The 26,222-nt window shown below is 38.9% G+C and overlaps 1 pseudogene; it reads right to left on the reverse strand.

Moving 5' to 3' along the window:
* On the reverse strand, window positions 1–25,492 carry LOC149749010 (WD repeat domain phosphoinositide-interacting protein 3 pseudogene; annotated as a pseudogene).
* Window positions 25,493–26,222: the final 730 nt, after the last annotated feature.

Genomic DNA, 26,222 nt, shown 5'->3' on the forward strand with positions numbered 1-26,222 from the left:
CCCTGGGTCCCTTTGGCACCTCCTGCAAGTACCTGGATCTTAGAAAGTATCCCCTAAATTTGTTGAATACATGAATGAATAAATGCACAGATAAATGAATCCATATGCTTGAGCTGAGGGCAAGTGATTATCATAACCATGTGTCACACATCCCAAGGCCAGGAGGGTGAATAACAGTTATAAAAACTCCTGTGTTTATAATGTCCCTATGCACGTCATATTGCTATGGGAGCCTGACATTTTATACCAGTTTTTTTCTACCTAAGGATGTAAAACTGCTCTTCCCCATCAAGGAGAGGCAGTGTGTCAGTCTGATGTGTGCTCTGTAGCAGAGCAGTACCCTCCACGAAGTGATTGCCTGTCAGCTTGTGACACATTATGGCAGGTGCCACAGCAAGCCAGCTCTGTTTGGCACAGAGGAGAGTTAATGAAGGAGTCGGGAGGTGATCATCTCGGATGATTCAGACAGTGTGGCTGGGAGTTGGGAGATGGCAGGAAGAAGCCTCCCTTGCAAGCACATGAAAAGAGGTTCACTTCCAGCCTTAGAGGGGGACAAAGTTATCAGACAAGTGTGCTGCCCCCATATTGGGTAGCCACAGGCTCTTCTTTATGGGGCCTGTCCTCTTTCTCCCCATAATCTGAAGCAAGCAGCCAAGGTATTCCTAGAGACCATTTGGTATCAGGGCCATCAAAGACAGGTGACTCTCCTGACCTGTTTTTGGAGAAGATGGCATGTGAATAAAAGATGGAGACACAGATCCTTTGAAGTCAATTTTGCTGAGAGAGAATTCTCTCTCCTTCTACTTCCCTATCTTTGGATAATATATTCTTTTATCTGGAAAACAAGTTGTCCCATTAGTTGGAGTTAAACATTTATACTTAATATCTGGTATTGTGGCAGATTAAGAAATGGGCTAGGGCTTCCCTGGTGGCGCAGTGGTTGAGAGTCCGCCTGCCGATGCAGGGGACGCGGGTTCGTGCCCCGGTCCAGGAGGATCCCACGTGCCACGGATCGGCTGGGCCCGTGAGCCATGGCCGCTGAGCCTGCGCATCCGGAGCCTGTGCTCCACAGCGGGAGAGGCCACAACAGTGAGAGGCCTGCGTACCACAAAAAAAAAGAAAAAAGAAAAAAGAAAAAAAAGAAAAGAAATGGGCTAGCTCTTAAGGAGATTATAGTCAATGGAGAAGCACACAGTTAACCAATGATTATACTGTGGTAAGTGTGACTTATGGAAGAGCTAAGAGCAGGGCACTTACGAACATGCTGGCGGACTCCTAAGTTATAGTCCATGGTTAAGGTAAAGCATCCTGGGAGAGGCAGGACTTGCACTGAGTAATAAATATCATCAATGGTTAAACAGGTTGAAAAGAGTAAAAGAGGCTTTTGGGCCAAGTGAACAATATATGTGAAGACATGGGCAACATAACCCTTTGGGAATTATTAATTGCCATGGCTGTCACCCAGGCTGGGAAGTAGAGAGTGGGAAAAGATAATGCAGGAGAGTTAGGTTCAGAAAAGATTGTGATGGGTTTTTTAAGTAATGTCAAGAAGCTTGCATTTTAAGACCTTAAGGAAGTGGTTGAGGATCACAGGCCAACAGTCCAGGTCAATTAGAGGAGATGTGGCCACAGAGAAGAATGAAGTTGATGGAGATGCATGTCCTCAAATTCCTGATTCACAACATGGAATGCAAAGGGCTGGGTTTCCTTGCTATTCTGACAGGGGAAATCATCAGTGTATGTATCAGTGCCCCAACTGACCAGCTACTAATGTTGTGGTGTTAGACAGATTACAACTGATTTCCAACCCTTTCAATCAAATCAGTTGCCTTCCATGAGACTCCTTTTTTTGGCGGGGGGGCGGACCTGAAAAGTTGGATAACAATATCTTTCCCACAGCCTTTTTTGTGAGTATTAAATAACATACGGGAAAAGTGAAAAGTGCCTAACATAACATCTGACACATACTTGGTGCTCAACAAATTGTTTGTTAAACTGTGACACATTTATTAGAACTCTACACAAACACTCCCCAACAGAAATTTCTGTGATGATGGAAATGTTTTATGTCCGTGCTGTCTAACGCTATAGCCATTAGCAATATGTGGCTACTGACACTTGAAACATGGCTAGTGCAACTGCGGAACTCAATTATTAATTTTATATCATTTTAATTAATTTAAATTTAAATAGCCACATGTGTGGCAAATGGCTAGCATATTGAACAACACATTTATTTTCTACAAAACTCTTCACATAATTAAAATGTTTTGTTCTAAAAATGTGAAAAACATAAGGTTGGTGATTTCCAAATTTTGATAATGCCTTAAAATAACATAGATTTTAGTAATTAGTATTCTACTCTACCACTGTGCATTTTGAAATCTCTTGGAGAGAAATAAAACATTTTTTCATGACAATAATTTTGATTTTGACAACATGTTTGTACACGTTATAAAATAAATGAATGATATAATTAATTTCAAAAAAGAAAATTACATAATAGCATACATAATGTGATCTCATTTATTTTGGAAAGGTATACATCAAAATTTTAATTCTTTATCACTGGAATGTGGGAGTATATGTAATTTGTGATATTGCTCCTCTGAATGTTTTATATTGCTTGAATCTTTTAAAATGATGAGGTGTCTGAATGTTTTATATTGCTTGAATCTTTTAAGATGATCAGGTGTTAATTTTATAATTTGAACTATTTTGCTTATGTTACAAAAAGTAAAAATGCATTAACCCAAAAGATTCTGGAAAATAAGAATAAGCACCAATTCACAGGAACACCACCTCCATTTATGTCTCCATTTAAGGCATTTAATTTTGTCTTTCTATTATGAGTAGAGAATCACCCCATCTTGACATAAAGTTAGAGAGAAAAGAGTTAAAGCAACTGGTCTGAGATCCATTCACTCCCTTTACCAACAGTATGCTACTGGGTGAAAGCAAAGATGACAGGTGACCCAGTCTAATCTTGTCAGCATGACAATTAGACGACCTGGTAAATGATGAAATGATATTTGCTAGGAGGAAGGTACTTAACTATAGAATGTTCTTAACAGATGTGTCTGGTTATGCACTGTTCATAGAAATTAAATCCATAATCTATGGATTTATAATCTATGGTTCCTGTAAAATGGCAGGGACATTGAAAGGACGCCCTTGACTAATTCATCAAGAAAGTGGCCCTTCCCCATGGACATATATACACTACCAAATGTAAAATAGATGGCTAGTGGGAAGCAGCCGCATAGCACAGGGAGGTCAGCTCAGTGCTTTGTGACCACCTAGAGGGGTGGGATAGGGAGGATGGGAGGGAGGGAGACACAAGAGGGAAGGGACATGGGGATATATGTACATGTATAACTGATTCACTTTGATATAAAGCAGAAACTAACACACCATTGTAAAGCAGTTATACTCCAATAAAGACATTAAAATAAATAAATAACATTAAAGTATAAAAAAAGAAAGTGGCCCTTCCCTAACAACACTCATCAGCAATTGCTGACTGAGTTTCCGGGCTTTCCTAGGCACTGTCCATGGTGCTGGTAATTCAGACGTCAAGACATTCACTGTCCTCAAATGGCTCATAATCTAAAAGGACTCAGATAAAAAATTAATACAGTGTTGCCAGTGCTAAGATATAAACATAGGTGCTGTGTTAGTACATACAAGAGATAGATACCCAGCCTGAAAGAATTATGGAAGCTTTCCTTGAAGGGGCGATACCTTAGAGGAAGTGTAGAGGTTAGCTTGGCAAATGCCATTTGGTGTTCTAGGAGCTCTGAATAGATTGATAGTAGAAAGGCACAGATCTATGACAAAGCATGCCATATGGAGAAAGGAAAAGTAGGCCAGGATGCTTATAGCCTTGCTCGTAAGAAGAAGGAGATCAGTGATGGACCATGATGCAGGAAAGGTAGAAAAGGGAATCCTGAATCTTTTATGTTACTCTGGGAACTTACCAACTATACTGAAAACAAGGGGAGTCGTTTAAGCAAGACAGTGACACAGTCATATGAGTATTCTAGAATGGTTATTGATGGGAAATTGATTAGAAGGAATTAAGGCAGGAAGTTAGGAGGGTTTGTCAGTGATCAAGGAGAGAAATATCAGGAAGCTGAAATAAGGCAGAGGCAGTGAGGGTGGAGAGATGAGAGTTATTTTGAGAGCCATTTAGGATGGTCAGTCTATAAGATTAGATAGATTAAATGTGGGAGGGAAGCCAGGTGGATGGATTTACCAAATATATGACCCAATGGAAAAAAATAATTTAAGGAAAAATGATGAGTTAATTCAGTTTGGTTTTGGAATTTGAGGTGTCTGTGTGTTACAAAAGTAGAGATATTTAATAAGTACTTGTATATGACATGAAGAGTATAGAGATCTAAGCTAAAGATATAATCTGGAGGTTAAAACTTGCAGGTGAAAGTTGAATTCCCTAAGAGGGTTAAACATTGATCACATAGGGAAAGAGGGCAAAATGAAATGGGGGCTGGGTCCAAGAACCAATATTCAGGAGATGCAAGAATGAAGGAGTAGCAGAAGAAAGAAGCCCACATAGGAGGATGGGAAGAGGCTGCCAAAGAGGTAGAACACAAGTGAAGCACTAGGATGGACAGCAAGAGAGAGGAGAAACGAATGGTCCTCAGTGTCAAATACTTCTGAGCTGTTAAGTTTTTAAAAATGTCCTGTGTTTTTATAATCAAGGAGATCACTGCCAACTTTGGCAAGAGCGGGTATTGATAACAGAAAGTGAAATCCAGGAGGAGTTCTACTGGAAGCCATCTCAAGGGGAGAAGAGTAGGTTTCCTATTACAGTCTCCTGATTCCTATCAGAGTAATTAGGATTCTCTCTCCTACCCACAGCGTGTGAGACATTGTCTAGAAAGTGATAGATTCTCACTAATCTTTGTTCTCTTATCTTTGGGGAAAATAAAGTAGAACTCGATTCTGCCTGGTCTCAGATTTACAGTAAGAAGAGCTTAGTTCAAATCTTGGTCCCACCATTTTTAGCTTTGTGACCTTGATTGTGTCTCTTAATTATTTGTTTCTTAAAGGAAGGTAGGTGGACTAGCTGCAAAGTACCACCTGGGAGCTTGTTAGGAATGCATACTCCCAGGCCCCACCAACAGCCTGCTGAATGAGAATCTGCATTTTAACAAGATTTTTTGATTCTAAGGCACATAAAGTTTGAAAAGCATGGACTTAATAAATTAAATTCTACTTTTCCCAACTAACAAATGGGATGTAACACCAAATAGATTTTTGTTAAAACTAATTAATAAAGTGAAAGTAATACCAATTTGTAGTATCCCTGGAGCCTATTGCTCAATGCTACAGAGGTAAGAGAAAATAAAAAGGGAAAAACCAAATACTTCTTATACCATTACCTTCTTTTTTTATTCATTTATTTTTAATTTTTAAATTTAAAAATTTTTAATTTTATTTATTTTTAAATTTTTTAACATCTTTATTGGAGTATAATTGCTTTACAATGTTGTTAGTTTCTGCTGTATAACAAAGTGAATCAGCTATAGGTATACATATATCCCCATATCCCCTCCCTCTTGCATCTTCCTCCCGCCCTCCCTATCCCACCCATCTAGGTGGTCACACAGCACGGAGCTGATCTCCCTATGCTATGCAGCTGCTTCCCACTAGCTATCTATTTTACATTTGGTAGTGTATATATGTCAATGCTACTCTCTGACTTCGTCCCAGCTTGCCCTTCCACTTCCCCGAGTCCTCAAGTCCATCCTCTACGTCTGCATCTTTATTCCTCTCCTGCCCCTAGGTTCATTAGAACCATGGTTTTTTTTTCAGATTCCATATATATGAGTTAGCATATGGCATTTGTTTTTCTCTTTCTGACTTACTTCACTCTGTATAACAGACTCTAGGTCCATCCACCTCACTACAAATAACTCAATTTCACTTCTTTTTACAGCCGAATAATATTCCATTGTATATATGTGCCTCATCTTCTTTATCCATTCATCTGTTGATGGACACAGGTTGCTTCCATGTCCTGGCTATTGTAAACAGAGCTGCAATGAACATTGTGGTACATGACTATTTTTGAATTATAGTTTTCTCAGGGTATATGCCCAGTAGTGGGATTGATGGGTCATATGGTATTTCTACTTGTAGTTTTTTGAGGAACCTCCATACTGTTCTCCATAGTGGCTTTATCAATTTACATTCTCACCAACAGTGCAAAAGGGTTCCCATTTCTCCACACCCTCTCCATCATTTATTGTTTCTACATTTTTGGGGGATGGCCGTTCTGACCAGTGTGAGGTGATACCTCATTGTAGTTTTGATTTGCACTTCTCTAATGATTAGTGATGTTGAGCATCCTTTCATGTGTTTGTTGGCAATCTGTATATCTTCTTTGGAGAAATGTCTATTTAGGTCTTCTGCCCATTTTTGGATTGGGTTGTTTTTTTGATATTGAGCTGTATGACCTGCTTGTAAATTTTGGAGAATAACCCTTTGTTAGTTGCTTCATTTGCAAATATTTTCTCCCATGCTGAGGGTTGTCTTTTCCTCTTCTTTATGGTTTCCTTTGCTGTGCAAAAGCTTTGAAGTTTCATTAGATCCCATTTGTTTATTTTTGTTTTTATTTCCATTTCTCTAGGAGGTGGGTCAAAAAGGATCTTGCTGTGATTTATGTCATAGAGTGTTCTGCCTATGTTTTCCTCTAAGAGTTTTATAGTGTCTGGCCTTACATTTAGGTCTTTAATCCGTTTTGAGTTTATTTTTGTTTATGGTGTTAGAGAGTGTTCTAATTTCATTCTTTTACATGTAGCTGTCCAGTTTTCCCAGCACCACTTATTGAAGAGGCTGTCCTTTCTCCACTGTACATTCCTGCCTCTGTTATCAAAGATAAGGTGACCAATGTGCGTGGGTTTATCTCTGGGCTTTCTATCCTGTTCCATTGATCTGTATTTCTGCTTTTGTGCCAGTACAACACTGTCTTGATTACTGTAGCTTTGTAGTATAGTCTGAAGTCAGGGAGCCTGATTCCTCCAGCTCTGTTTTTCTTTCTCAAGATTGCTTTGGCTATTCGGGGTCTTTTCTGTTTCCAAACAAATTGTGAAATTTTTTGTTCTAGTTCTGTGAAAAATGCCAGTGGTAGTTTGAAGGGGATTGCATTGAATCTGTAGATTGCTTTGGGTAGTTTAGTCATTTTCACAATGTTGATTCTTCCAATCCAAGATAATGGTATATCTCTCCATCTGTTTGTATTGTCTTTAATTTCTTTCATCAGTGTCTTATAGTTTTCTGCATACAGATCTTTTGTCTCCTTAGGTAGGTTTATTCCCAAGTATTTTATTCTTTTTATTGCAATGGTAAATGGGAGTATTTCCTTAAGTTATCTTTCAGATTTCTCATCATTAGTGTATAAGAATGTAAGAGATTTCTGTGCATGAATTTTGTATTCTGCTACTTTACCAAATTCATTGATTAGCTCTGGTAGTTTTCTGGTACATCTTTAGGATTCTCTATGTATAGCATCATGTCATCTGCAAACAGTGACAGCTTTACTTCTTCTTTTCTGATTTGGATTCCTTTTATTTCCTTTTCTTCTCTGATTGCTGTGGCTAAAACTTCCAAAACTATGTTGAATAAGAGTGGTGAGAGTGGGCAACCTTGTCTTGTCCCTGAACTTAGTGGAAATGGTTTCAGTTTTTCACTATTGAGAACGATGTTGGCTGTGGGTTTGTCATATATGGCCTTTATTATGGTGAGGTAAGTTCCCTCTATGCCTGCTTTCTGGAGGGTTTTTTATCATAAATTGATGTTGAATTTTGTCGAAAGGTTTTTCTGCATCTATTGAGATGATCATATGGTTTTCCTCCATCAATTTGATAATATGGTGTATCACATTGATTGATTTGTGCATATTGAAGTATCCTTGCATTTATCCTTGGGATAAACCCCACTTGATCATGGTGTATGATCCCTTTTAATGTGTTGTTGGATTCTGTTTGCCAGTATTTTGTTGAGGATTTTTGCACCTATGATCATCAGTCATATTGGTCTGTAGTTTTCTTTTTTTGTGACATCTTTGTCTGATTTTGGTATCAGGGTGATGATGGCCTTATAGAATGAGTTTGGGAGTGTTCCTCCCTCTGCTATATTTTGGAAGAGTTTGAGAAGGATAGGTGTTAGCTCTTCTCTAAATGTTTGATAGAATTTGCCTGTGAAGCCATCTGGTCCTGGGCTATTTTTTTTTTTTGGAAGATTTTTAATCACAGTTTCAATTTCAGTGCTTGTGATTGGTCTGTTTATATTTTCTATTTATTCCAGGTTCAGTCTCAGAAGGTTGTGCATTTCTAAGAATTTGTCCATTTCTTCCAGGTGGTCCATTTTATTGGCATAAAGTTGCTTGTAGTAATCTCTCATGAACCTTTGTATATCTGAAATGTCAGTTGTTACTTCTCCTTTTTCATTTCTAATTCTGTTGATTTGAGTCTTCTCCCTTTTCTTCTTGATGAGTCTGGCTAATGGTTTATCAATTTTGCTTTTATCTTCTCAAAGAACCAGCTTTTAGTTTTATTGATCTTTGCTATTGTTTCCTTCATTTATTTCTGATATGATCTTTATGATTTCTTACCTTCTGTTAACTTTGGGGTTTTTTTGTTCTTCTTTCTCTAATAGCTTTAGGTGTAAGGTTAGGTTGTTTGAGATGTTTCTTGTTTCTTGAGGTAGGATGGTATTGCTAAAAACTTACCTCTTAGAACTGCTTTTGCTGCATCCCATAGGTTTTGGGTCATCGTGTTTTCATTGTCATTTGTTTCTAGGTATTTTTTAGTTTCCTCTTTGATTTCTTCAGTGATCTCTTGGTTACTTAGTAGTGTATTGTGTAGCCTCCATGCGTTCTTATTTTTTACAGTTTTTTTCCTGTAATTGATATCTAGTCTCATAGCATTGTGGTCAGAAAAGATACTTGATATGATTTCAATTTTCTTAAATTTACCAGGGCTTGATTTGTGACCCAAGATATGATCTATCCTGGAGAATGTTCCATGAGCACTTCAGAAGGAAGTGTATCCTGTTGTTTTTGGATGGAATGTCCTATAAATATCAATTAAGTCCATCTTGTTTAATGTATCATTTAAAGCTTGCATTTATTTATTTTTATTTTGGATGATCTGTCCATTGGTGAAAGTGGGGTGTTAAAGTCCTGTACTGTTGATTTCCCCTTTTATGTCTGTTAGCATTTGCCTTCTGTTTTGAGGTGCTCCTATGTTAGGTGCATAAATTTACAACTGTTATATCTTCTTCCTGGATTGATCCCTTGATCAGTATGTAGTGTCATTCTTTGTCTCTTGTAATACTTTTTATTTTAAAGTCCATTTTGTCTGATACGAGAAGTGCTTCTCCAGCTTTCTTTTGATTTCCATTTGCATGGAATATCTTTTTGCATCCCTTCACTTTCAGTCTGTTTGTGTCCCTAGGTCTGAAGTGGGTCTCTTGTAGACAGCATATATACAGGTCTTGTTTTTGTATCCATTTAGTCAGTGTATGGCTTTTGGTTGGAGCATTTAATCCATTTACATTTAAGGTAATTATTGATATGTATGTTCCTATTACCATTTTCTTTATTGTTTTGGGTTTGTTTTTGTAGGTCTTCTCCTTCTCTTGTGTTTCCTGCCTAGAGAAGTTCCTATAGCATTTGTTGTAAAGCTGGTTTGATGGTGCTGAATTCTCTTAGCTTTTGCTTGTCTGTAAAGGTTTTAATTTCTCTGTCAAATCTGAATGAGATCCTTGCTGGGTAGAGTAATCTTGGTTGTAGGTTTTTCCCTTTCATCACTTTAATTATGTCCTGCCACTCCCTTCTGGCTTGCAGAGTTTCTGCTGAAAGTTCAGCTCTTAACCTTATGGGGTTTCCCTTGTATGTTATTTGTTGTTTTTCCCTTGCTGCTTTTAATATTTTTCTTTGTATTTAATTTTTGATAGTCTGATTAATATGTGTCTTGGCGTGTTTCTCCTTGGATTTATCCTGTATGGGACTCTGTGCTTCCTGTACTTGATTGACTATTTCCTTTCCCATATTAGGGAAGTTTTCAACTATAATATTTTCAAATATTTTTTCAGTCCCTTTCTTTTTCTCTTCTTCTTCTGGGACCCCTATAATTTGAATGTTGGTGCATTTAATGTTGTCCCAGAGGTCTCTGAGACAGTCCTCAATTATCTTCATTCTTTTTTCTTTATTCTGCTCTCTGGTAGTTATTTCCACTATTTTATCTTCCAGGTCACTTATCCATTCTTCTGCCTCAGTTATTCTGCTATTGATTCCTTCCAGAGAATTTTAAATTTCATTTATTGTGCTGTTCATCATTGTTTGCTCTTTAGTTCTTCTAGGTCCTTGTTAAACATTTCTAGTATTTTATCCATTCTATTTCTAAGATTTTGGATCATCTTTACTATCATTACTCTGAATTCTTTTTCAGGTAGACTGCCTATTTCCTCTTCCTTTGTTTGGTCTAGTGGGTTTTTACTTTGTTCCTTCATCTGCTGTGTATTTCTCTGTCTTCTCATTTTGCTTAACTTACTGTGTTTGGGGTCTCCTTTTTGCTGGCTGCAGGTTCGTAGTTCCCATTGTTTTTGGTTTCTGCCCCCAGTGGGTAAGGTTGGTTCAGTGGGTTGTATAGGCTTCTTGGTGGAGGGGACTGGTGCCTGTGTTCTGGTGGATGAGGCTGGATCTTGCCTTTCTGGTGGGCAGGACCGTGTTCAGTGGTGTCTTTTGGGGTGTCTGTGAACTTAGTATGATTTTAGGCAGCCTCTCTGCTAATGGGTGAGGTTGTGTTCCTGTCTTGCTAGCTGTTTGGCATCGGGTATCCAGCACTGGAGTTTGCTGGTCGTTGAGTGGAGTTGAGTCTTAGCGTTGAGACGGAGATCTCTGGGAGAGCTCTCGCCGACTGATATTACATGGGCCTGGTCGGTCTCTGGTGGTGTAGTGTCCTGAACTCGGCTCTCCCACCTCAGAGGCTCAGGCCTGAAATCCGGCCGGAGCACCAAGACACTCTTCGGAAGTCTGAAGTCTTCTGCCAGCGTTCATTAGGTGTTCTGTAGGAGTTGTTCCACATGTAGATGTATTTTTGATGTATTTGTGGGGAGTAAGGTGATCTCCATGTCTTACTCCTCTGGCATCTTGAAGGTCCTCTCATTTCCTTCCTAAATCTTGAACTTTTAGAAGGTGAAACTGTGCTAAGAAATAGACCATACACCATTTCTGCTTTTGTGTGAAATCTATCCATATTACCCAAGTAACCAGAATCAATTCTGTCAACTTCTGTGAGAAGATATGTGGGCCATTTGAGATACCCCAGGGTGAAATCTGTTGAACGTATGACTAAACCTATGAAAATGGGTGGAACAACAATTACTCATTAGGTATAAAAAATTATTCCTTGCTGTCTTGTGACTGATGTTTCTGAGCAAATACCAACACATTCATACACTCTTACGTGCCTGCTTGCCAACCCTTCTGGGTTAGAGTTCATTATTCAACCAACTCACAAATATTATTTCTGAGCTGCTACTCTGTTCCTGGCATTGTGCTCTGCTAGAAATGCAACAGTGTGTAACCACTTGATGTGGCCCTCAACATCGTGGAGCCTACAGTCTTATTTTTCCCCAGAAGTTGGCTCTACTCCTGCTCCCAGAATCCTGGTCACCCAATTTTAGTTTACCATTTAGTATTGCTCCCGACTTTTGTTCCCATGCTTTTAAATGACTATCAGGGTCACCTTAGTGCTAAAACCTGTAACTGAACTTCACTGCCCAGTATAATTCTGCCTCCAACAGATTAAATTTTACAATCCAACATTTCCAAGACCAACCCAGTATTCATTCACTTATCTGCCATTTGTTCAACAAATCTTTGTTGAACACACACTTTGTTAAGCACTGTTCTAAAAACATGGCCCAGACAGAAATAAAAAATATGATAATTTTAGCTAATAACAACCCTGCATTATGATTTTGTTAAAGATAAGTTCTCTGAGAAGTGCTACACTTAAGGTTATCCTAATCACAACATCATGAATAATGTTTTACTCAGTCAATGAGAACTTTTTATTTGAAGCATTGCAGCTTTCCTGGAATTCTCCTATTTTGTGTACATCAGAATTTCCAAGTCCTTGATATTTTTCCTTTTCTACCTGGATTTCTTCATAAGATAGTATCCCACTGAGGTAGATCTGAATATTCACCTGTCCTTTGAAGAAAAATTATAAGTTTATCCCACATTTAAATAATTGGTGCTTTATATCTCTGTAGAATTGAGATTTAGAAGTTCTTTACATCCTTGTTCTCATTAATTGTTTTACTATTCTGAGGAGAGACCAACTGGGTCAAGTTCAAATATCAATTATTTATCTTATTCTTAATATTGTTTTATGAATAAACCTTCTACTAGGAGAGAATTTCAACTCAGCCGAGGTAACATGGAAGCTAAAGACTGAAAGATGCAGAATAATGTGATCATCACAGGCTCAGAGGGGAGAGAAAAAGGGAAGAAAGGTGGTTGGAAAATAGTGACAGAAGTGCACTCGAAAGAGAGAGAAAGTAGCTTCTGGTTATTGCTCAGCAAGTCCAAAGAAGTATAGGTAATTTATTCGTGTGAAATAGAAAGTACAAAAAAGCTTTGGAATATTAGAACTGTATTCTATTAAAATACTCCAATATGTCAAGTAGTTTAAATTATTTTATCTTCCAAAAATAATGTCATATAATTAGGAGAAAGATTTTAAGGGAATATTCCACAGTGTTATCTGTGTAACTAACGTGGGGAGATGGGATTACTAGGTATTTTTGCTTTCCTCTTTATAATTTTCTGTATTGTTCACAATGTGTATGTTCTGTTCTAGTAAGAAAAAAATCAATACTCATTTTAAAATGAAATGCTCCCTTCTCTCTCTGTCTTCAGAAATAATCACACTCTAGTTTTGAATAGGCCTAAGTTTACCACAGCAGGAAAATTTTAGTTTCAAGTGAGCTTGTAACTGAGATCTTGCCTTCCATTCCACTTCTCTCCTGAAAAAGGACTATCATTATTTTATATGTACATAGTTGTATATATATTTATACATATTACATATGATTGTAATACTAATATAACTGTTATATATAACAATAATATTATATTGTTTTTATCTGTGTTCCCTACTAGACCATGAACTCCATGAAGGTAAGGGCTATATCTCCAGCATTTAAAACAGAGTCTTGGAATTGATACTTCTCTTTATATTTTTGAATGAATGGATAATTGTTAAAGTGAAAGAAGACAAGAGAAGCATAACTGGCTATTATGGTGGGTGCTGTGACATAATAAAATTGATTTCTGTGCTTTTGTGTGGGCCGTGTGAGCCTTATCTGAGATTTTTGTCTTGTAACTTCAGTGAAAAAGAACTTCTGACTGAAAGTTTGCATCTTGCCTTAAATTCTAGGTCTTTCCCAGATAAGTCTCCAGGTCACAGTTTCTCTATTTATAAAAAGTGTGGAGGATAGACTAGAAATTCTCTAAATTTCTTCCTCTCTTTTAGTGTTTAGAATATTTTCATTACACATTATTATCAAATTTGTTAGTAATTTTGTTGATAGTTTCCTGCATTTCCATCCAGTTCCATTTAGTTTCTACTATGTGCTAGCATCTTGCTGAGATACATAGCTTCTGATGTGATTTAAAAACACAGTTTAATGTACCTATAAAAGAGTTCATATTCTAATGGTGAGCTTATAAGATGTGATTTTTAATATTACATCTTTAATTTTGAATTTAATCTAGAAAAGTTACACAAGAATAATGTCTTTATGCCATCTCCCTATTTAGTTGTAAGCTCCCTATACACAGGAAAAATACATTTACTGTCTCTCTGGTCTCAGGGACCAGCACTGGGACTGCCATCTAATGATCAGGACACATTCATTTAATTGAGCTGCAATCCCTGAGTACCACTTCTGGCTCCCAGTCTTCCAGGCTTGCAGGCTACTGCTTATTTAACAAGCTGTTGCATTTAACAGATAGATTTCAACCCCCACCCCCCACCCCCAAATCTGGTACTGGAGTCTTTATTTTAACCACTAGGCTAGCCCTCCTCAAGATTTTCCCATTTTTGGAAGAATGAATAGAAGACTTTAAAACATAATCTTTTAAAATGACATACCCAAGACTCTTTAGAACTTGTTCTCTCATTTGAGATATATTTCAAGGGACATATCCATTTCATGCTGATATTGATGTCACTGAATTACTGATACTGATGTCTATATCCCCGACCTTAACTATATCTCACCCTCCTATGGACACTTCCTAAGTCACTCAGTCTGTGAGGCCCCTGACTTGCAGTCTTACAACATCGATTTTTAGCATACAGTATATCACAAAACTGTAATAGTCTAGTTACTGTAATCTTCATACACTAGGGCTCTCAGAACATAGCAGTAAAGAGTTGATTCTCCAGTATTCTCCTCACTGTGGTGGCTCACTCAGGACTGTCCCATACAGTCTGCTCTCCCTCATGCTCCAGCCACATCAGCTCAGAATTCTGACTTCAAGCTTAAGGCAGCACATGGATTTACTTTCCTTCCAAAATTCTATTAAAATGTTAGTAAGTAAAGAATAATCTATATACAGCCCCAGCCTGAGAATGGAGCCATCAGTGATAAGAGATATTGAGGAATTTTTATAATATGTTAAGAAGTTTGGATTGTTTGATAAATCATAACAGAGAAAGAAAATAGTCCACAACACAAATAAAGAAAATCTGCAGTTGAAGAAGAAGTTGTGGACACAGAACTCAACTGGGCTATGATGAAAAAGTCTAAGCAGTTAGGGAACTGTTGTCCCAATAGGCAGGTGAGTTGTCTTACACCTCCATCCCTAACACAAAGACACACAGACACACAGACACACAGACACACACACACACACACACACACACACACACACAGGGAATCAGGCTGCAGTCATGATCTTCTATCTCAACCAAACAAAGGCAGAAACGGGAATCTCTAATAAAGGTGTTCCTGCCCCAGAGCTGAACCTTCTTTAAGGTGTTCCGTCTGTGCTTTCCCATTCCCACAAATTAGGACAGATTAACAAACCCTGTCCATGAACAAAGAGCAGCCACACCTGGGAACATTTGCATTTGCTGTTCCCACTGCTTGGTACGTTCTTTAACTAATATTCACACAACTTTGTTCTTTCTTCTTTTAGACCTTTGTTCTGACTGCCATCTTATTGTAAAAGCTTCCATGCCAACCTGTGTAAAATAGTGACATACCTGTCTCCACTCATGGCATCCTTTATCCCCCTTAGTCTTCTTTATACTAACTGCCTGGAATATTAGTTTTATTTGTCTACCTGCTCTCTTCCCCTACTGAAATATAAACTTCATGAGTTCAGAGATTTGGTTTTGTTCACCGCTGATTTCCCAGTGTTTATGACAGTATCTGGCATTTAGTAGGTGTTCAACAAATATTTATTGAATGTATAAATGAACTTAGTAATATGACAAGAAAACTCAAGATGTCAGCTAGCTGCTCAGCAGTTAAAGAAAGCAAGAGGCCTAAATTAGTGGAGGAATTCACAAGGTATGAGAACAGTGTCTTTGTGAAAAGTGGATTCCACTAAACATGTAACATTAAAAAAGCAATTGGAAGCTTTTGAAGGCATATAGTTCTTCTGCCCACCAGGTAAAACAAAAACATTTAGAATCTCCAGAAATAACTACGGAAATATATGCAAAAACATCATAGTCCAAATATGAACCAAAAACTGTATTGTGATTTTGAGCAATGAAGAGAATGAAATGAAAGACTCTATTTGATTTTTATGCTTAGACTATTTAGCCTCCAGTAGCACTGTTTTAATGTCATCAAATTGCTGACTCTTATTTCTTCCTCACTGTGTGACCCAGACCCCCAGGGCAAGAAGAACTTTCTAAGCAGTAGCTGAGCAGATATTTCACTCCCAGGCCAAACTATTTCTCCAGTGGAGAAATGGAGAAATCTTTGTCTTTCCTTAGTCCATGGCTTCTTTAAGAATTGTACTGCCAGTATGGTCACCAGCCACATGTGGCTTTTAGCTTTACATGGAGTTAAAATTACATAAAGTTAAGTATTCCTTTTCTAGTTGTACTAGTCACATTTCAAGCGCTCAATAGCCACACGTAACTAGTGACTACTTCTGAATGAATGAAACTGAGCAGTGAAGAAATAAAAAATTTTAATCATCACAGAAACTTCTATTGTTCCAACAAATGATGGAGACCAACAGGTAAAATGAGTCAAAGAAGATAGGCAATTTTGCATCTCAGTATTTACAGGTACTTGGAGAAGCAACAGGTCTGCAGTGGCTAATAATTTCTCAGGAAGCAAGGTGTGATTTTACATGTTTATAAAACACCACAAATCTATCTCCCCTTTGTTTCACATCACTCAAAGTCCTGCTAGGAATCTAGGTCCATATTCCTGCTTGTTTCCTTTCTGGGGTCATTAGATGTGGTTAGGAAATAACTTTCTGTCTCTATCCTCTTTTCGGTGGTAACCCTTAATAATGCTAAAACTGCTGGATATCCTTCCAATTGTGTTGCAAAACAGCATGCTCCTGTGATTAAAGCTATGTTAGCACCCATTTTCTGTTATCTATTATTCCTGCTACCTTGTATTTTCTTTTTGAATTTTGGAAGAGCCATGTTCTCCTTCAGAGTGAGGGTTTTAATTATTTTCTAAAATACAATTGGAACTTGAAAATTCTAGCTTATTTGATTATCTACTTATTTCCTATCAAGATTACTTTTCTTTCTCTATGGGAAAACATAGTATTTGATTGTATATTGAATAACATTTCCATTATCATAATTTTGCAAGTGCACCTTATTGATTTTGTTAAAAAGTCAAGCCATAGGAGAAGTATTGAAAATGATTATAATTACAAAAGGGAATGTAAAGGCAGGTTGGTAGCTTGAAATCAGTCACAGAAATAGGAAAATGCTACAAATCAGCCTTCCTTCCCCCACCAATCAGTCAGTTTACCTGTAAACCATTGGGTATGAGGTTCTGCAAATTTATAATTTTATTATTTAAATGGCAGGTATCAAGGAGCAATCTACATGATGACAAGAATAGAAACAGATTTATATGTAAATCTCTCTATATATATTACTTAGAGCTATAAGTGAAACCAATTGAAGACCTAAGTAGCAATACAAATAAAATTAGTAGGGAAGAAGTAGTATAAATAAATTAAATTCCTAATCTTTCATAGGCAAAGTTTATAGCTACTGTTTAAAACTGATATATTGAGAAAAGTAGATTTCAGCATATTGTTTAGAATAAATGCACTAACAAAAGGTTTGTGGGGAGGAGGACAGAAAAAAAAATTTTCATTTAATATTGCTTAATACTGTTTGAACTTTTACTATGTACTTATGTTACTTCAAAAAATGTAAAATTTCAAAATAAAACACATATTAACTGCCACATTGACCTTGTTCCTCCAAACCTTCCACATTAATAAATGACTTGTTGAACTTAAACTGTTTCAGGAAAATAAAGAAAAGAAACACATTTATTAGGTACGCACCATGTGTACTATCGTAGGAGTTTCTACATTCATTAATTCCTAATCTGTTAAATCCTCCTAATGCCCCTGTGAAATAGATACACATAGGAACGCTTTTAGAATTTAGCAACCTGAGGCAAGAAGGGGTATATCTGAGGCAGAAATTTTGGAAGAGTCCCTACAATGTTGGGGATACCCACTGTCATCTGTGTATAAAACCAACTTTGTTCGCGTTATCAGGATTGGAACTACATTTCTCATTGAATATCCCTTCCTTTTTGTTAAAGAATAAAGACTGTGAAGTGGGATAGAAGGTGAAAGTATATTATTCTTTGATCATGCTCGCTTGGCCACAGGTGGGCAAGCAGATTGACCTGTCCATCCAAACTGAGTAATTCCTCACTCTTTCACTCTTTATGACTTTATTTCTTCATCCTTGGCAAGAGCAGAAAGTAAATCATGGCATTTCTTGGCTGAAAGGCAGAGTGAAACAGCTGTGACCCTTGAGATATTGTTTACTTTACTGCCTCCCGACATGCACTCAATCACCTGGATTAGACATGCTTGATGGCTTTCGTTCACATAGTTGGCTGTTCTGTCTGCTCCACCAACTGATGAAGAGACAGAGAGTGGCTGCTTTAAGCTACATTTAATGGTTCATTCATTCAACATTTATGAGCACCTACTGTCTGCCAGATACTGAGACGATTACAAACAGGAACAAGTCAGGTACCCCACCCTTAAGGTGCTAACAGTCTAGTAAGGGAAGACGTACTGGTGAATATTAATCATTACACAATGGGTATAAGTACCAGAAGAGGTATGAATAAAGTAACATGGCAACACAGAAAAGAGACAGACTAATTCTGCAGAGGAGGAGAAGGTGGAGAAAGGCAAGATACCGGAAGGTTTACAGACAAAGTGATATTTAAATTATACCCTTGTGGTAGGCAATGGCCAGTGCAGTAGAAAGCTTCATGACACAGTAAGAAATAAACACCAGAAATCAGCAACTGTGGCACAGTCACAGGCCATAAAAAGGTAGTAGGTTGAAGAGGTGTAGTGATGCACCACCCAGATCACCCCTTTAGAACCAAAGCCCTCAACCCTAGCTGCCAGCAGTGTTATCTGTTGAAGGCTCAAAGCTGTTTTTTCCCCTGGAAATCACCTTCCTCCAAAGGGGTCCCAATGCCTCCATTGCCGGGGGCAGCCTGATTTATCATTTCAAGTATGCAAACGCTTAACTGCATTGCCTCTGACGGAGGGTAATTCTGGTGGGTAATCTGAGTTCCAGAGATCTCCATATGTGGTAGGCTGAAAAACAGTCCCACAAAGATATCAAGTCCTAATCCCTGGAACCCGGAAATATTATTTTGTATAGAAACCAGGTCTTCACAGATGTGGTTAACCAGAGGGTTTAATGATTGAGAGAGGATCTTGCATTAGCAGGGTGGGCCCTAAATGTAATCACGTGAGGAGAAGGTGATGTGAAGACAGAGGCAGAAATTGGAGTGATGTGGCTGCAAGCCAAAGAATGCCAGCAGCCACGTGAAGAGGCAAGGGGTGGATTTTCCCCTAGAACCTCCAGAAGGAGCGTGGCCCTGCAGATGCCTTGATTTTGGCTCAGTGATACCGATTTAAGGTCTGTGGCTTCCAGAATGGGAGAGAAAATATGTGCACTGTTTTAAGCTACCCATTTTATGGTAATTTGTTACAGTGACCTTGGGAAAAGTATACAGCATGGCATCAGCTAAGGCCTTTGCTGCAACTGCACCTCAGTTTAACTTCTTCCTCTGCCCAATCCCGTGAAACAAATTAAGCCAAGTCTCAGCAGTTACTCCTCCAGCCTGGACCAGCCTTTTGTGGTCTGGCCTTGCTCAGTACTTTAGAGTAAATACAAATTCATCTGGAAGAGGAGCAAAGGTCAGGGAAGGGACAACATATGTAATGTGTGAGAGAACCCCGTGGATTTGGAGAAGTTCTGGGGCATTTAGGGCATATATATGCGCTAAGCCTCACATCTTGAAGCTGCCCTCAGGGTCTCCTTATGGCCTAATCCCCTACTTTGCTTCTGGCTTCTACCAAGCCCAGCTCTGACACTAGCACAGTGGGACCACCTCATGCAAAGCTTTTTTTTTTTTTTTAATTTTATTTATTTTTGGCTGTGTTGGGTCTTCGTTGCTGCCTGCGGGCTTTCTCTAGCTGTGGCGAGTGGGGGGGCTACTCTTCGTTGCGGTGCACGGGCCTCTCATTGCAGTGGTTTCTCTTGTTGCAGAGCGTGGGCTCTAGGCACGTGGGCTCAGTAGTTGTGGTGCGTGGGTTCAGTAGTTGTGGCTCACGAGCTCTAGAGCGCAGGCTCAGTAGTTGTGGCACACGGGTTTAGTTGCTCCGCAGCATGTCGGACCTTCCCGCACCAGGGCTCCAACCTGTGTCCCCTGCATTGGCAGGCGGATTCTTAACCACTGTGCCACCAGGGAAGCCCCAGGCTCTGCATTTTATGCTCAGCTGTTTGGACATCATCCCCAAAGCAGTGGGTGATACTGAAGGACTGTTTTGCTGGGGAGTAACATGATCATATTTGTATATTTTCATATCAATTGGCTACAGTGTGTAAATGGGAGTGAAGGAAAGAAAAGCGGAGTAACGAGAGTAAGAAGAATGAGAGGAGCAGAGGGTAACAAGGTGACATGAACTTGGTAAGCTGTTTCCTGGACTTTGAAGGCAACTACTTCAGAAAACAGCTATGTTCTGGTAGTGCTACCTTGAGCCCCATAACTAAGTGTTAAGAGGCTAACAATTGGAGAAGGTGGCAATAGTTCTGAGGACAATGTACCCTTGACCATGGCTGGCAGAAAGCTGTAGGGACCTGGATCATATTGCCTGGGTGTGAATCATAGCTATGCCACTTACTCATAATATATATTTAAGCAAGGTTTATGAGCTATGCCTGCCTTTCCTCACCTACACTAATGATACCTCACTCACGGAGTTATTGTGAGGATTAAGTGCATTAATATATGTAAAGCACTTAGAAGAATGCCTGGCACATAGCAAATGCTTAATAACATTAGTTATTATCAGCCCAGCAGTTTCCTCAAATGTTTTATAGTCAGGAGAGCTGCTTTTCATTTATCAGAGCCCTGGGATCTCAAGAAATGGTGAGGAGAAAGGAATGTATTTATTAAAGGTGCTGATTAAAACTGGAAAAGATATACTGCTACTAGGAACTTCACCCTCTGCCCAGCCCCTAGCCCCAATTTTCTCCTTCCCCTTCCCCACTGAGAATGGTGAGTTGGGCATGGGAATTCCATATGCTTAGAACTAAAAGGGGACTCACAGTCATCAAGGTAAACCACCCACCCAAGGCTGGGTTCCTACTATAGCCTGCCTCATCCTTTGGTTCCAGCACTGGACTTGAACACATCCAGCAATGGGAAACACACCATTCCCATCGTCACAAAGCCCACAGTCCAGTGGCAGGCACAGCCATAAATTAACAATTATATATGTATATAACAGCATAATATCAATAAATGGTACAAGGGAAGCTGTCTGGAGGGTGCTGTGGGAATAAAGATGGAAGGACTAATTTATCTTGGGGCAAGCAGGCAAGGTTTCACTAAGACAATTGCACCTGTGATGAATCTTACAGGCTGAAGCTTTTCTTGCTAGCCAGAAAAGCTAGGGACACATATTTGATGAAAAAGGAAAAGCCAACTAAGACACAGAGTTTGGAAAGAGCCAGCTCTTTTGGAAAATCTTGATAGCTGGAATACAGCTTGAAGAGTGGTAGAGGTGGAGTAGCGAGAAGAAGGGACAGAAGTTTGGGCAGAGGAAATAGGTTGTAAATCCTTCAAAGCAGTGCTAACGTCTCTGTAACTATCCTGAAGGCCAGGGGGAGAATTTGAAGATCCCTAAGAAGAGAAGCACATAATCAGATTGGTAGTTGTGGTGGGACAATTGCAAGGCCTCCTGGACGTAATGAGAATGCGAATCCTCTTTGAGACACAAAATTTAAAACCATAGTAATAATGCAAATATTATCCCAATTTCTAAAATGTAAAATCTAAGATATGATGTAATTAAATGCTTTCCTCAGGATTGTGCATATAATCAAAGAACTTTTTATTTATGAATTTTATGTTTGCTTCATCCAGAGCGCTATTTCACAGACACAAAAGTTCAGAAGAGGGCTTCCCTGGTGGTGCAGTGGTGGAGAGTCCGCCTGCCGATGCAGGGGACACGGGATCGTGCCCCGGTCCGGGAAGATCCCACATGCCACAGAGCGGCTGGGCCCGTGAGCCATGGCCACTGAGCCTGCGCGTCCGGAGCCTGTGCTCCGCAACGGGAGAGGCCCCAACGGTGAGAGGCCCGCGTACCGCAAAAAAAAAAAAAGTTCAGAAGACATGCCTGCACAAAACAAATGAAGAAGTGAAAAGATCAAACTAAGAAAACTGCTTTTTTTGTTTTAGTGTGAATGTCTAGAAAAGTAAAGTGGTATTGTCTGAAAAGAATTGCTCTATCAATCTCTACAAATGTTTCTGTTCCTGTGAAAACTCCGTGTGCATTACTCAACATATGTAACCATCAATCACTACTAGTTTGAACTGAGGGTTAGTCTGGTAAAATTTTCCAATAGAATAACAAGTGCTAAAATGTCACTTCCTAAAACTGAGAATTTTATTCCACAAAGGTAAATTTAAAGCACAAGTTTGGAATTGAAAACAAAACAAAAACTTTATCAAAATGAAATATATTTTGGAAGTGAAATGCATTAATAGTGTTTCACGGATTTTTTTCCCTTGAAGTTATTAGGTGTTAAAATAAAACAGTGCTTTTCTGTTAAAAATGGATTGTATGTTTATAGTAAAACACTGACAAAGTATAAAGGAGAAAATAAAAATTATTCATAAAGGTAAGACCTAGAAATAACTATCATAAATATTTCACACACTCCTTTCATACACACATATATAATATATATTTATCACTTATTTCCATTCATTTAAATTATGCCATAAGTGTTTTCCTATAATATTCAATGTCCTCTGAAAACAATATTTTAATAGCTGTATAATATTGCACTATAAGGTTATTTCATAAATGATGCAACTATTAACTTACAAGTGGGCATTAACATTGCTTCTAATTTTCTATAGTTTAAGAACTCTGCAATGTTCATTCTTGTACATGAATCACTTTTCACATCTCCACAGCTCTGGTGGCTTTCTAAGGGCAGAATCCTAGAATAGAAATGTTGGGTCAAAGTATAAGTTACACTTTTAAAGTTTTTGCCACTTATTGCCAAACTGCTTTTTGCGCAGTTTTTACTAATTTGTAGTTGCACTAAGAAGTGCACAGCTTGACAAGCAAAACATTATAATTAATAATTATTTTTCCTTATTATATGTGAAGTGAGGCTTGTTTCATAATACTTATTGGACAACCATATTCTGTGAATTGCTTTTCTATGTCTTATTACCAGTTTTCTACTGGGGTATTGGTCTTCTTCATCTCCTTTTTTTTTTTTTTCTTTTTTTTGCGGTACGCGGGCCTTTCACTGTTGTGGCCCCTCCCGTTGCGGAGCACAGGCTCTGGACGCGCAGGCTCAGCGGCCATGGCTCACGGGCCCAGACGCTCCGCGGCATGTGGGATCTTCCCGGACCGGGCACGAACCCGTGTTCCCTGCATCGGCAGGCGGACTCTCAACCACTGCGCCACCAGGGAAGCCCAATTTCCTTCTTTTGAATTAAGGGAGGAAGGGAATTTTCTTTGTATTATAGATGCTTTAGGATGCTCAGGAATGCCCCTAATGGGGAAGTCTGGGCTTTCTTTTTTTTTTTTAGCAAGCTGGTTAAGCTGTTGATCTGGACTCTATATCATGCTGCCAGTGGGAGCCTATTAAGGACACCTGGGTTAAGATCAAGACCACGAAGTGCATAATTACCATATTATGTTCACGCTTTAGTCTCTTTGTCATGTTTGTTGCAAAACTGAGAATTTGCTGCTGTACTGATTCTAAATATTTGCAACCCGAAATCAAAAACACAAAATTAAATTTCTTTATCAAGAATTTAAGAAAACTAAATATATGCTTCAAATAGTACTTAACAATATAGAGCCCATAACTTATTGTAGTTACCCAATGTTAAAATGTGCCTTTCATTTTCAAAATATTAGTGTGTAGCTCTTATAAACGTTGGGGAGAGAAAAAGATGTCGGGAAACATAAGTAGAAATGACAGACTAAAGCATTATTCTCAACACCGACAGAAATCACCAGAGGACACTTTCTCCTGTATCACTTTGTTGAAAGAGGTGTAGAATATTTTCCTTCATATACTCTAAATTAAATGACTAATTTTTAAAGTCTATGCATTGCTTTGATCCCTACACATAACAGAGAATTGAGTCTTAACCCTGAATAAAGCTGACTCTTCCTGTTTAAGAGACCCAGTCAAGCCCCCTAGGAAGGATGGCTACTCCCCACAGTGACACTACAACATGCTCTCACTGTTGGGGGTCTGGTGTTTTGCGTCGATTGTAACAACTCCAACACAGAAACAGGGGACGGTGGCATGCAGCATGTGTGCACACATAACCAAACAATGTTACAGGCACGGAAAAATCCCAACATTTAATTTACACAAGGGGAAATGTTCACATTGTGTTTTCTAGCATAATTGTGTCTTTTTTCTTCATGTTCAGACTGGAGAAGGAATTTTTCTCCATTTCTAAGGTGAGCTGCTGGTATTATTATCCTATTTAAATCTTGTTACACTGTAAGAACTAACATTTGCCAATTTGCTCATTTCTTCACTGTAGGCCCAGTAAAAAGGAGGGAAGCTGTTGCCAAAAACAAATTTCAATTTGTTCACCCTTTTCTCAACCCAGCTCCTAAGTTTATATGGAGTCCCCTCAAATTTTAAATGTAAAGGATGCAGTGGAACTGCTAGAGCTAAATTTCACAGTTGAACTGTGATAAGATAACAAACCAACAGTCAGGTACAAGTTGTTCAAAGCCACTTAAGTATCTACTTATGCCCTGGTAATTATTCTCTTAATAAATGGAAAGCCTTCCTTAGGAAAGGAAAAGACTTCATATGGCTTTGAGGCCAAAGGTCATTGGGGCAATCCCTTCCTGCCTTTTACCCACAGGTCCACAGTGTGCCAGCGTTAGCCCCAGAGGGGTCTGAGAGACACACCCAGCACTTCAATGGGGTGATCAGCTGAGGGAACCTGAAATTTGGGAAAACTCCATTTGGAAATGAAGTATTTTGGAAGGAAACTGGCTGATGCCAAACTAGACTGTTTATTCTTTTGGATCTTTGGCAGCAAAAATGTACACTGTGCCATGGTCACTAGATACACAGATGAGGGAAGTATGCTATGATAAATATTTACTGCTTGAGATGTTCTTCATAGTTCCTGGATTCAATGCCCCGATAGAAGCAGCAAATATTCTCATGAGTCCCTTTTTCAGATTGCAATTCTTTTTCCCTACAGGTCGAGAGCAGTGCAGCTCCGGATACCTTCCTGTACGGGGATGTCCACTGGCAGCATCCCGGTGCTGGCCAGGTCCCCAAGCTGCACCTGACTCACGTACGTGTCTGGGAAGTCCAAGAAGGGATTGTTACTACTGGGACACAAGACACAAAGGCCTTTAGAGTTATAGTAGGTTTTAAAGACATGCAACTAACTGGTAGGGGTTGTGTGCGCATGTAAACACCTTAATCACGAGGTCCAAAGGGACAATTCTGTCTCACCTCAATTTGGCTTCCTTGAATTCTGTGGAAAAGTCTAGGTTAATGAGCGTGTTCTTTTTCAAGAGCTCCTCTTCTGGCAAAAGGGTTAGGCTTTCAGTTGCATGCAAGTTGTACCATGTTAGGTGGAATTATAACCTTGTTACTGTTTTTATATGGAAAATAAGTATGGCTTAAAGAGATGGATATGAGTGCCAAGTTGACAAGGGGTGGATCTGTGATAGTTAAGTTTATATGTCAACCTATCTGGATCAGGGGATGCCAAGATATTTGATTAAACATTATATTTGGGTGTGTCTGTGAGAGTGTTTCTGGACAAAATTAGCATCTGAATCGTTGACTTAGTAGATTGCCCTACCTAATGTGGGTGGGCATCACCTAATCCGGTGAGGGCCTGAATAGAACAAAAAGGCTGAAGAAGGAGGAATTTGCCCCCTTTTCTGCCTATTGTTTGTGATGGGATATTTCATCTCTTTTTCTGCCCTCAAATTGGGATTTACGTCATGAGCTCCCCGCATTCTCAGGCCTTCAATTCAGAGGGAATCCCATCACCGGCTTTCCTGGGTTTCCAGTTTATACATGGCAGGTTGTGGGACTTCTCAGTCTCCATAATTGTGTGAGTCAATTTCCCATAATAAATCTCCTTTTATATCCTATTAGCTCTGTTTCTCTGGAGAACCCTAACTAACACAGACACCATAAACAGTCACTCTCTTGCACTGCTGGTAAATTGCTACAGTCTTTCTGGAAGGGAATTTGTGAGTGTACTTCTAAAGCTTTAAAAATAGCCATGCTTTTTGAGATTACAATTCTACATCTAGAAGTTAGCCAATAGAAGTATCTATGGATGAATTTACAGAT

This window comes from Delphinapterus leucas, chromosome 6, assembly GCF_059928025.1.
Source record: "Delphinapterus leucas isolate spDelLeu-1000000601 "Yukka" chromosome 6, BTC_Dleu_Yukka2, whole genome shotgun sequence".
Lineage (NCBI taxonomy): Eukaryota > Metazoa > Chordata > Mammalia > Artiodactyla > Monodontidae > Delphinapterus > Delphinapterus leucas.